General features: G+C 40.2%; 1 pseudogene; it reads left to right on the top strand.

The window, feature by feature from the left end:
- The first annotated feature begins 7,617 nt into the window (after positions 1 to 7,617).
- On the top strand, positions 7,618 to 8,383 carry LOC113893536 (annotated as a pseudogene).
- Positions 8,384 to 9,498: the final 1,115 nt, after the last annotated feature.

Here is a 9,498-nt window from a genome sequence, read left to right on the forward strand (position 1 = left end):
GTAAAGAGCCATAGAAAAGGCATGATGTAACTATGATGCCTCTAGAGGATCTTAAGCTCAGATGAGGAGATGAGAGAATATGAGTGGGATGGGACTGTATTGAAGACATTTTCACGTCAAATAATTCAGAAACAGGTCTCATGAGTGATAAGGTAAGTTCAATTTTCAATGTGATCTTTGTTAACTATTATTCAAAGCCTCTGAAGAAACAGGAAAAAAGAACAACCGTCTCTCATCTATTTGTCAAGCCATAAATAAGAGGCTAGGTTATAGCGTGTAGCACAAACCATTTTGAAAGTTTTTTACTTTTTTTTCTTTCATGGGGCTATAAAATTATATAGTGCATTCTCAACTTCGGAACTTGCTAGAGGAAAAGAGCTTAGGAAATATTCATTTCCTACAGAACACAGGAAATATGCACAGGCTTCTCGCTATCTCTTGTTCCCTTAACTTCTGGATTTGGGCCAAGATTATTTAACTCGTTAGCCTTTGACTCAGTAATTGTTAAGCCCAGCTGTGTAGTTGTTTTGGTTATTATTTTTCATACATAAACAGTATGTGCAAACTAAAGTGGAACTGTACGCAGTGACAGTGGCTTTCATCCCTTCATTTACTCTTACATTCATCAAGCGGTTATTGAGCACCTTCTGTGTACCAGGGCACTGCACCGTGTGGCGGGGCTGGCAAGACAGAGTTCAGTCTCTGTGTCTAGGGACCTGAGGGCCACCAGTGGAGACTGAAAGTAAATGACAGCAACAATGCAATCTATGAAGTCAAAGTCAGAGGGATCCTCCAGGATCCACGGGAGGTATAGGATCCCCATTGGGTGGGGTCACTATTGAGACAGGCTTCTCCAGGGGCACCACTCAAATGAAGCCTGAGAGGTGGAAGGGAGTTTAGCCAAGCAAAAGAGGGAAAGGGTGGGAGGGGGCTGCTCCCACAAGATCCAGGAGCCACCAAGGAAGCCCTCAAAAGATCCAGAGCACAGTCTAAACACCAGAAACAGCCAAATGACAGCACCGTGCTAAAATAGTCTTTGTTAAACAACTACCAAAGTTTCGATTTCACATCTGGAATGATGAAGCATGATTTGCAGAGGTGACGGCTCTGTGTGTTCCTGAGCTAGTGATGGATGGCATCACAGCAGAATATCGGGCACAGATGGGAGGAAGCAGATCGCAGCTGAGGCCCAGAAATGACTCTGTCAGAAGCCATTTCATGTTGCGAAAATCTCATAAATTTCCTGAAACAAAGCTCACTTACATTTCAGATGAACAGACTGAAAGAGAAATGAGGAATGGAAAGAAGGGTGGAGGGAAAGCCAGCAGATAATACAGACAGATGTCTCTAAAAGAGCTTATGCACAATTTTTCTTTCAATTTCTACAGTTCCTGTTGACAGGTGCTTTTTTAGTTCTACAAGGATTTCCTACTAAATAAAAACTTTTAAAAATTATTGCATGATGCTTTTTTCTTGCATTTTAAAGACATGAGGCATATCAAATTCATGTCTTTGTTATGAAGATTGAGAAGCAGAATTTATTCGATTGAGATTAGGTTACTAAATATTTATATTTGGGAACTGAGGGGTTTTTTTTCTATTTTTATGTTGAATCCAGATGTTTTCAGTTTGCATAAAATGACAACAGATATGTGTAATGCCTTCTTCAATAATTCATATAAATCTCTGCACAATGCCTAGCATATAATAAGCGCTCAATAAATGTAGCTATTATTAGTGTTGATATATGTTTACAGTAAATAAATAAAAAAATATTTCCTAAGATATATACACTCTTTTAAAAAACAAACAGTACAGACACATGGTGAGAAAAGCAAATAATTTTCAAAAACTTGTAATGAAGATCAACAAAGATTTGCCTCTTCTCCTTCTTGCTCTCCCATCCTTTCCTCAGATGCAGTTGAGTGCCTTTAATTCTTTTAGTTACTGCTTCAGATGGCTGTCTCATATTAGTAAATTATAGGCTTACCTATCATTTTATTGTGAAACCAGTTTGAGGCGTTATTAACTAACTTCTTTCCACAAGGAGGACTTAAATCGAGTTGGTGATGTGTCCAGGCCTGGTGTGCTGCAATACATGGGGTCGCAAAGAGTCAGACACGACTCTGAACTGATCCTCTTATTCATTCACTCAAGAAATAATTATTGAAAAAAAGAAAAAGAAAGAAAGAATTATTGAATACTGACTGTATGCCAAACACTGAGTAGGCACGTGCCGAGGGTGCCACTGTGAACAAAACATCTTCCCTGTGGGTAGCTTACATTCTAAGAGAAGAGACACTGAACAAACAATTAAATATATTGTATGCCAGGTGGTTAAAAATTCAAAGGAGAATAGTTAAGTAAGGTAGGGCTAAGTGGAGGGGCTACAGTTTTAAACAGTTGGTCCAGGAATGCCTCACTGAAGAACTGTGTATGCACAGGCATGCGTTCTCAGTCACTCAGTCGTGTCCAACTTTTCTGAGACTCAATGGACTGTGTAGCTCGCCAGGCTTCTCTGTCCATGGGATTCTCCAGCCAATAATACTGGCGCAGGTTGCCATTTCCTCCTCCAGGGGATTTTTCCTGACCCAGGGATCGAACCTGCCTCTCTAGCACAGATCCTTTACCACTAGCACCACTTGGGAAGCCCAAGAAGTTGATTATTTGACTCTAATCCTTGGAAAATTTTCTTATATTGTTGACACGCTCTTCACCTTTGTTTTCTCTATTCTTTACTTTTGGATGCCCTATTGATCACATGTTGGTCCTACAGGTTTAATTCTGTACACTGCTTGGATATTTTAAATGTATTTTTTAAAGGTTTTGTTTTCTGGGAGATTTTCTTGATTTTATCTTTTTAACTCTTCATACTGCAGATATATGGTATATATATATATATATCTTTTTTTGAGACTCCTGAGGTCTCCTGGGAAGTCATCTCTGACTTCCAGCCTCAGTATAGAAACTAAATTGCTGACATTTTATGCCCAAACAAGTGGATGACAGTCCACTGACCCACACAATCACCCTGTTTTCAGCCCTAAGCCTAAATACCACCCACTGCTCTACTGGGAATTCGAGAATCCTAAGTCTTTCTGGATTCCTCTGAGCAAATCTGATTTTTCTTGTCTATATGGCCCTCTGTGTTCAGTGAGAGGCTGCTTCTTCTGTTCTGTTAAATTTGCTAAATCTGTATTCCAGAAATGTGTGGAAACCTAATTTTTTACTGACTCCAATCATTCTTTTTGTCCTCATGGATGTATAGGTTTCACATGCTTTTACTATGATTCTGGTGGAATCTAGGGAAGAAGATAATATTAATGTATTGTCTAACCTGTTGTCTATAATTGGATATCCATGTACTATTTTTAAAAGTATTTATTGATTGCTAATTTACATCATATACATGCATACATTTATGTACAGTTTCCATAAATTTATCCCAAATATACATTATATATGGCTGTGTATACACAAATGTATGTACATATGTGTGTATATATGTACGTGTATTTGTGTGTGTTAATCTTTTTTCCATCATTCCAGTGTTTCAGAGTTGAGATACATAAACTTAAGAAATATCTTCTATCTCAAAGACGTAAAATCCTATACATTATGTTTCAAGGTGAATAGCATAGCATATTTGAGGACCTGCAAGAATGGCTAGAGTGTATGTTTATTTTCAGAAGAGGGAAATGATCACAGAAGACTCTGGAGAGAATTTTTTTAAAAATAGAGCCAGAAGAGCCATGTAAGCAAAGTTAAGAAGTCTGAAGTTTATTCTGTGACTGATAGAGAACCACTGAATGAGCAGAGCATGATGTAATCAGATTTATACTTTAGAAAAATTACTGGCTATAGCAGAAATAATTGAGTAGGGGGCAAAATGGAGATGAAGATCAGCTTACAGGTGGTTGCAATGATTGAGTGATAAAGGCTTGAACAAAGTCAGTGGCAGCAGAGACAGAAAGAATTTGACCAATTTGAGAGATACTTCGAAAGGAGAGTTGATGACTCTTGGTGTTGGTTAGAAATAAGAGTGGAAACGGGAAGAGGAGTCAGGGATAATTGCCAGTTCTGACCAAGGCAGAGGATGCTGGTGCCATTTGCTAAGATCGGAAGCACAGATGGAGCAGCAGGTGAAGAAGAAGGTGATGTGGGAAGAGAGAAGAGAGTAGGATCCAGAAGCCAGCTCTATCCACTGAGGCAGACCACAGCCAACCACATGGAGAGGGAGACTCAGTCTACCCTAAATACAGACTGAAGCACTAACTGATATCTCCTGCTGGTCACTGATCAGAGACGGTGATCTGGGGACCAGAGCAAGAACAGGACTGTCTATTACGTCACAGTTCACTGAAAAGACACCACCATTTCCACAATTTATCTCCAGGGACAGAGAAAGTTACTCCTACCATAAACCTTTAAAATTGTATCTTTGTTACAGGCCTCACATGGCAGATTCAACATGCTAATTACAGCTACATGCAACTGTACTCCCCAAATTGAAGATACACATTCTAGTCAAGCACACATACAACACTTATCCAAATCAATCCCACACTAGTCACAAAAGACAGCACAGAATTTTTCAAAAATGTGATGCCTTAGAGATTACATTTTAACCACATCATTACTAAATTAGACAATGACAATAATCATATAGAAAAGGAGAAATATTACATTGTGATTGGAAGCACCTCCAAACAATTCATGAATTGAAATGGAAATGATGATGGAAATTACAAAATATTTAGACATGAACAACCATCAAAGTATCAGAATATATGGTGGTTCTTAGATATCAATTTATAGCTTCAAATATTTCTTTAAAAGTATTGAAATGAATAAGCATTTCCTTCAAGGAAGTGCATAAAATCACTCAAAAAAATTAGGCACCAAAGTAAGATCTCATCTTTCTTTAATACAAAACATTATTAGGTATATTTTACTAGAATAAAAAGTGGGGTGGGGGACAGAGGAACATTATTGGGTAAATAAACAAACACTTATTTTCCCAAGTAAAATTTTTATCAACCAAGTAATAAAAATGCTAATTTCATTCAATCTGCCCTCTTTGCTTTTTTATATCTATACTGATCAAAAACATCAATGGGTTAGTATTAACAGATATTCAGCTTTGTCATAAAAATTATGTGTATATAATATCTATATGTATATGCAATATGATTGTATGTATATATCACAGTCTAATTTGACATTTTGCCTCTAAATAGAAAACAGCTCTGAGAGAAGCAGGATGAAGGAATGAATACAGACATGGTCCCAGGGTCAGACAGCATTGAATTCTGTCTCCACTTTAACCTTGTATTACCTGAGCGACTTTGGCAAATTTCTGAAAACTTCAATTTCCTTCTCTGTAGACTAGAATTACTGTGACGCTGGTGCCAGCCACAAATGACAGCTACAAGTTACTGAACACACAGTGCTGGCATTGGGTAGAGACACTCGTCTTTGTTTCGTCATTCTAATAGTGACATTGAGTTTTACCAAGAGACTGCTATAGACTGAAGGTTGTATGAGTTCCTTCTGAAGGCTTAGGGAAAAATCTGTTCCCTTGGGTTTTTTCTGGTTTCTTGAGGCTGCCCATGTTCCTTGGTGTGTGACCTGTGAGAAATAAATTGCTGTTTACAAGCTAGGCGTTATTGGTAAAGAGCCTGCCTGCCAATGCAGGAGACATAAGAGACACGGATTTGATCCCTGGGTCAGGAAGATCCTCTGGAGGAGGGCATGGCACCCCACTCCAGTATTCTTGCCTGGGGAATCCCATGGACAGAGAAGCCTGGTGGGTTACAGTCCATAGGTTTGCAAAGAGCTGGACAAGACTGAAGTTACTTAGCATAGCACTGTCCGTGGTATTAAGTTATAATGGACCGTGAACCAAGACAGAGATGTTATTTATGATAAAAACTCAAGCATTCCTTATCCAGACAAACAGCTGTTCCAGTGGACAAAGGAAGTATAAACAAATCCCTAATCAATAACTTGGCTATTTTTTTCTTTCTTATCCAACTGAGTGTATTGCTGAAATATAGTTATGACACAGACAGACACACAAGTAAATCTCACACTTTTGTTATTTTTCCCCTTTTGGACTATCATGGAAGAGTTTCTTCTAGGACTTGAGGAATGGTGTGTACTTTTTCACACTTTTCCAAAGAGGAATAAGCAGACTTGTAAGGTTTAATAGACAGAATAATAACTCCCAAAGAAGCCCATGTCATAATCTACTGGACCTGTGGATAAGTTACAATATGTCAGGTTTCACTGCAATGGGGATTTAATGTAAATGGAATTAAAGTTGCTGATCAGCAAGTCCTGAGATGGGGACAGTATCCTTGATTATCCCAGTAAGCCCACTGTAATCATAAAACATCTCTAGAAATAAATGTGAGAGAGAGAAGACTCAGTGTCAGAGTGATGCAGCCTGAGAAAATCTCCACCTACCATTTGCTGGCTTTGAAGAAGGAAGCAGGTTACACACCAAGGAATGTGGGCAACCTCGAGAAACCAGAAAAAAAAAAGGGAACAGATTTTCTCCTAAGCCTTCAGAAGGAACTCAAGTCTTGCCACTGCCCTCATTTTAGTGAGACCAATTATAGACTTCTGACCTCCAGAAACTTAAGCAAATAAGTTTGTATTGTTTTAAGCCACTGAGTTTGAGATAATTGGTTGCAACGGTAGTAGGAAATGAGTACATAAGAGTTCCTTACAAGGAAAGAAAGAGACGGTGGCCACTCACTAGATACATTTCTGAAAGGCCTTTCTCCCCTTTCATCCACAAAATCCTGACTACGTTTGTGATCCCTGCGTTGGTGACAGTTTCTCAGGATTCAGCCTTGGGACATCTCATTCCTGTGTGTTCTGACTCTATAACTTCATCCACATTCGTGGCTTTCGATGCTGTTTTTATACAGGGCTGATCCACAAGGTTGTGTCTCTCACTCAGCCCTCCTTGCAGAGCTCCAGGCCAGAATATCTCTGTTTGGGATCTCACAAGGATCTCAAGCTTCGTGGGTCCAACACTGAGTTTTTTCTTTTTCTATTCTCCACTCCCCATCCTCACATCCCCAGCCCACTTTTCCCTAGATTTCCCCAATTGCTCATGATAGAAACTCATCAAAAAACATTTGACACCTTTTCTCAACCTTGCAAAGAATCAGACACAACTGAGCACGCACGCACACACACTCAGCCTCTGATTACCACGTCTCATCAAGCCTGTCTTCAAATACGTCTCTAATTCATCCAATTCTTGCCACTGTTTGTCACCACCCTAGTCCAAGCTATCATCATATCTTCCCTGAACTACTGTATCAGCCTCCTAAAACCCCTGCTTCCCTCTTCCCTCAGAGAATTCTCCATACGGCAGCCCAAAGTGACTTTTTTTTTTTCTGCACTGCACAGCTTGAGCCGCTTGTGGGATCTTATTTCCCCATCCAGGGATCAAACCCAGGTCCTCAGCAGTGAAAGCTCAGAGTCCTAACCACTGGACTGCCAGGGAACTCCCCAGAGTGATCTTCTAAAATATGAATGAGACAATCCATGCCTCTGCTTAAGATCTTTTTATGGCTCATGCAAGAGTATCAAAACATGTTCTTTTCTGGCTGGAATCATGGAGAAAAAGGAGAGAAGAAAAAGAAGGTTCCTGCTATACTAGAAACCCATAAGAAAAAGCAAAGGAAATTCACAGAACTGAAGACCAAGAGCCTGGGAAAGAAGTTTGTGCAAAACATGCTTTGAAAAGCAAGTAGAAAATTTATCAATGATAAAGCTAAGCACTATTACAAGGCGTATAGGCAGATGTACAGAAGTAAAATTTTTAGGATGGCAGGAAAGGCTGGTGACTTCTACATTCCTATGTGCCAATCCAAATTGGCACTTGTCATTAGGATCAAAGGTAGCAGTGGTGTGAGCTCAAAGGTCCGAAGAAACTGCAGCTTCTTCACCTCCTCCCGATCTTCATTGGCACTTTTGTGAAGTTCAGGGAGGCTTTAGTCAACATGCTGAGGACTGTGGAACCCAGAATGCACGGGGGTACCCAAGCCTGAAGTCAGCAAATGAACTGATCTACCAGCTTGCCTATGGCAAAATCAACAGAAAGTGAATTGCCCTGACGGGTAACACGTGGATCACTCAATTTCTTGGTAAATGTGGCATCGTCTGCATGGAGGATCTGATTCATGAGATCTATTCTGTTGAAAAATATTTCAAAGAAGCAAACAACTTCCCATGACCCTTCAAATTATCTTCTCCACAAGGTGGAATGAAGAAAAAGACCACCCATTCTCTTGAAGATGGAGATGCTTGCACAAGATCAATAGGCTTATTGAAATTAGTTTGTAATCTGGCCTGTTAATAAACAGATACTTCTTGCAAACTGAAAGACAAAGGAAAATCCAAACCCTGAGCATGGCTTAAAAGGCCCTACGTGATCTTCCCCCATTTTTCAAAATTTATCTTATGCCACTACCCCATGGAGCCACACTGACCTTCTTCTAATTCCTTGAATCTTCCAACCCCGCCACCCACCTCCAACCTCAGGGCCTTCATACAAGCTGTTCCTTCTGTCTGGAGCATGTCTCCCAACCTTCCACATGACTCTTCAGCCTTCAGGTTGCATCTTATCAGAGAGATCTCCTCCTACTTGAAGAAGTTCTCATAACATCTGTTATTTTCTTCCATTGTTCTGAGCAAAATCATTAATTATACATACACTTAACTATTTAATTCCGGTAACCCCTACTGGTCTAGACGTTCCCCAGATCATGTCTACTGTGCTCATCTCTGCCTGACTCACCCCAGGCACAGTGTCTCACACATAGTAAGTGCTCAGTTCAGTTCAGTTCACTCGCTCAGTCGTGTTCAACTCTTTGCAACCCCATGGACTGCAGCACACCAGGTTTCCCTGTCCATTACCAGCTCCCCGAGCCTGCTCAAACGAATGTCCATCGCATTGGTGATGCCATCCAACCACCTCATCCTCTGTCATCCCCGTCTCCTCCTGCCTTCAATCTTTTCTAGCATCAGGGTCTTTTCCAATGAGTTGGTTCTTCGCATCAAATGGCCAAAGTATTGGAGTTTCAGCTTCAGCATCAGTCCTTCCAATGAATATTCAGGACTGATTTCCTTTAGGATTGACTGGTTGGATCTCCTTGCACAGTAATGTTTGATAAAAGAATAAATGAATGAATGAAGGATGAACTTGGATGAAGTTGACAGAGTTTTTAAACTCTCGTATCCTGGTACTTCCTTAGTGGTCCAGTGGTTAAGAATCTGCCTTGCGATGCAAGGGACGCGGGTTCAATCCCTGGTTGGGGAATTAAGATCCCACATACTGTAGAACAAGGAAGCTCCTGCGTCACAACTGCTGAGCCTGCGCACCACAGCGAAGTCCCAGTGCAGCCAAAAGGAAAAAAGAAAAAAACCTCTTCTGTCATCTTCTAGAAATTATTTCTTCCTCTGTCCCCCATT

This window comes from Bos indicus x Bos taurus, chromosome 5 (genome assembly GCF_003369695.1).
Source record: "Bos indicus x Bos taurus breed Angus x Brahman F1 hybrid chromosome 5, Bos_hybrid_MaternalHap_v2.0, whole genome shotgun sequence".
Classification (NCBI taxonomy): Eukaryota; Metazoa; Chordata; class Mammalia; order Artiodactyla; family Bovidae; genus Bos; species Bos indicus x Bos taurus.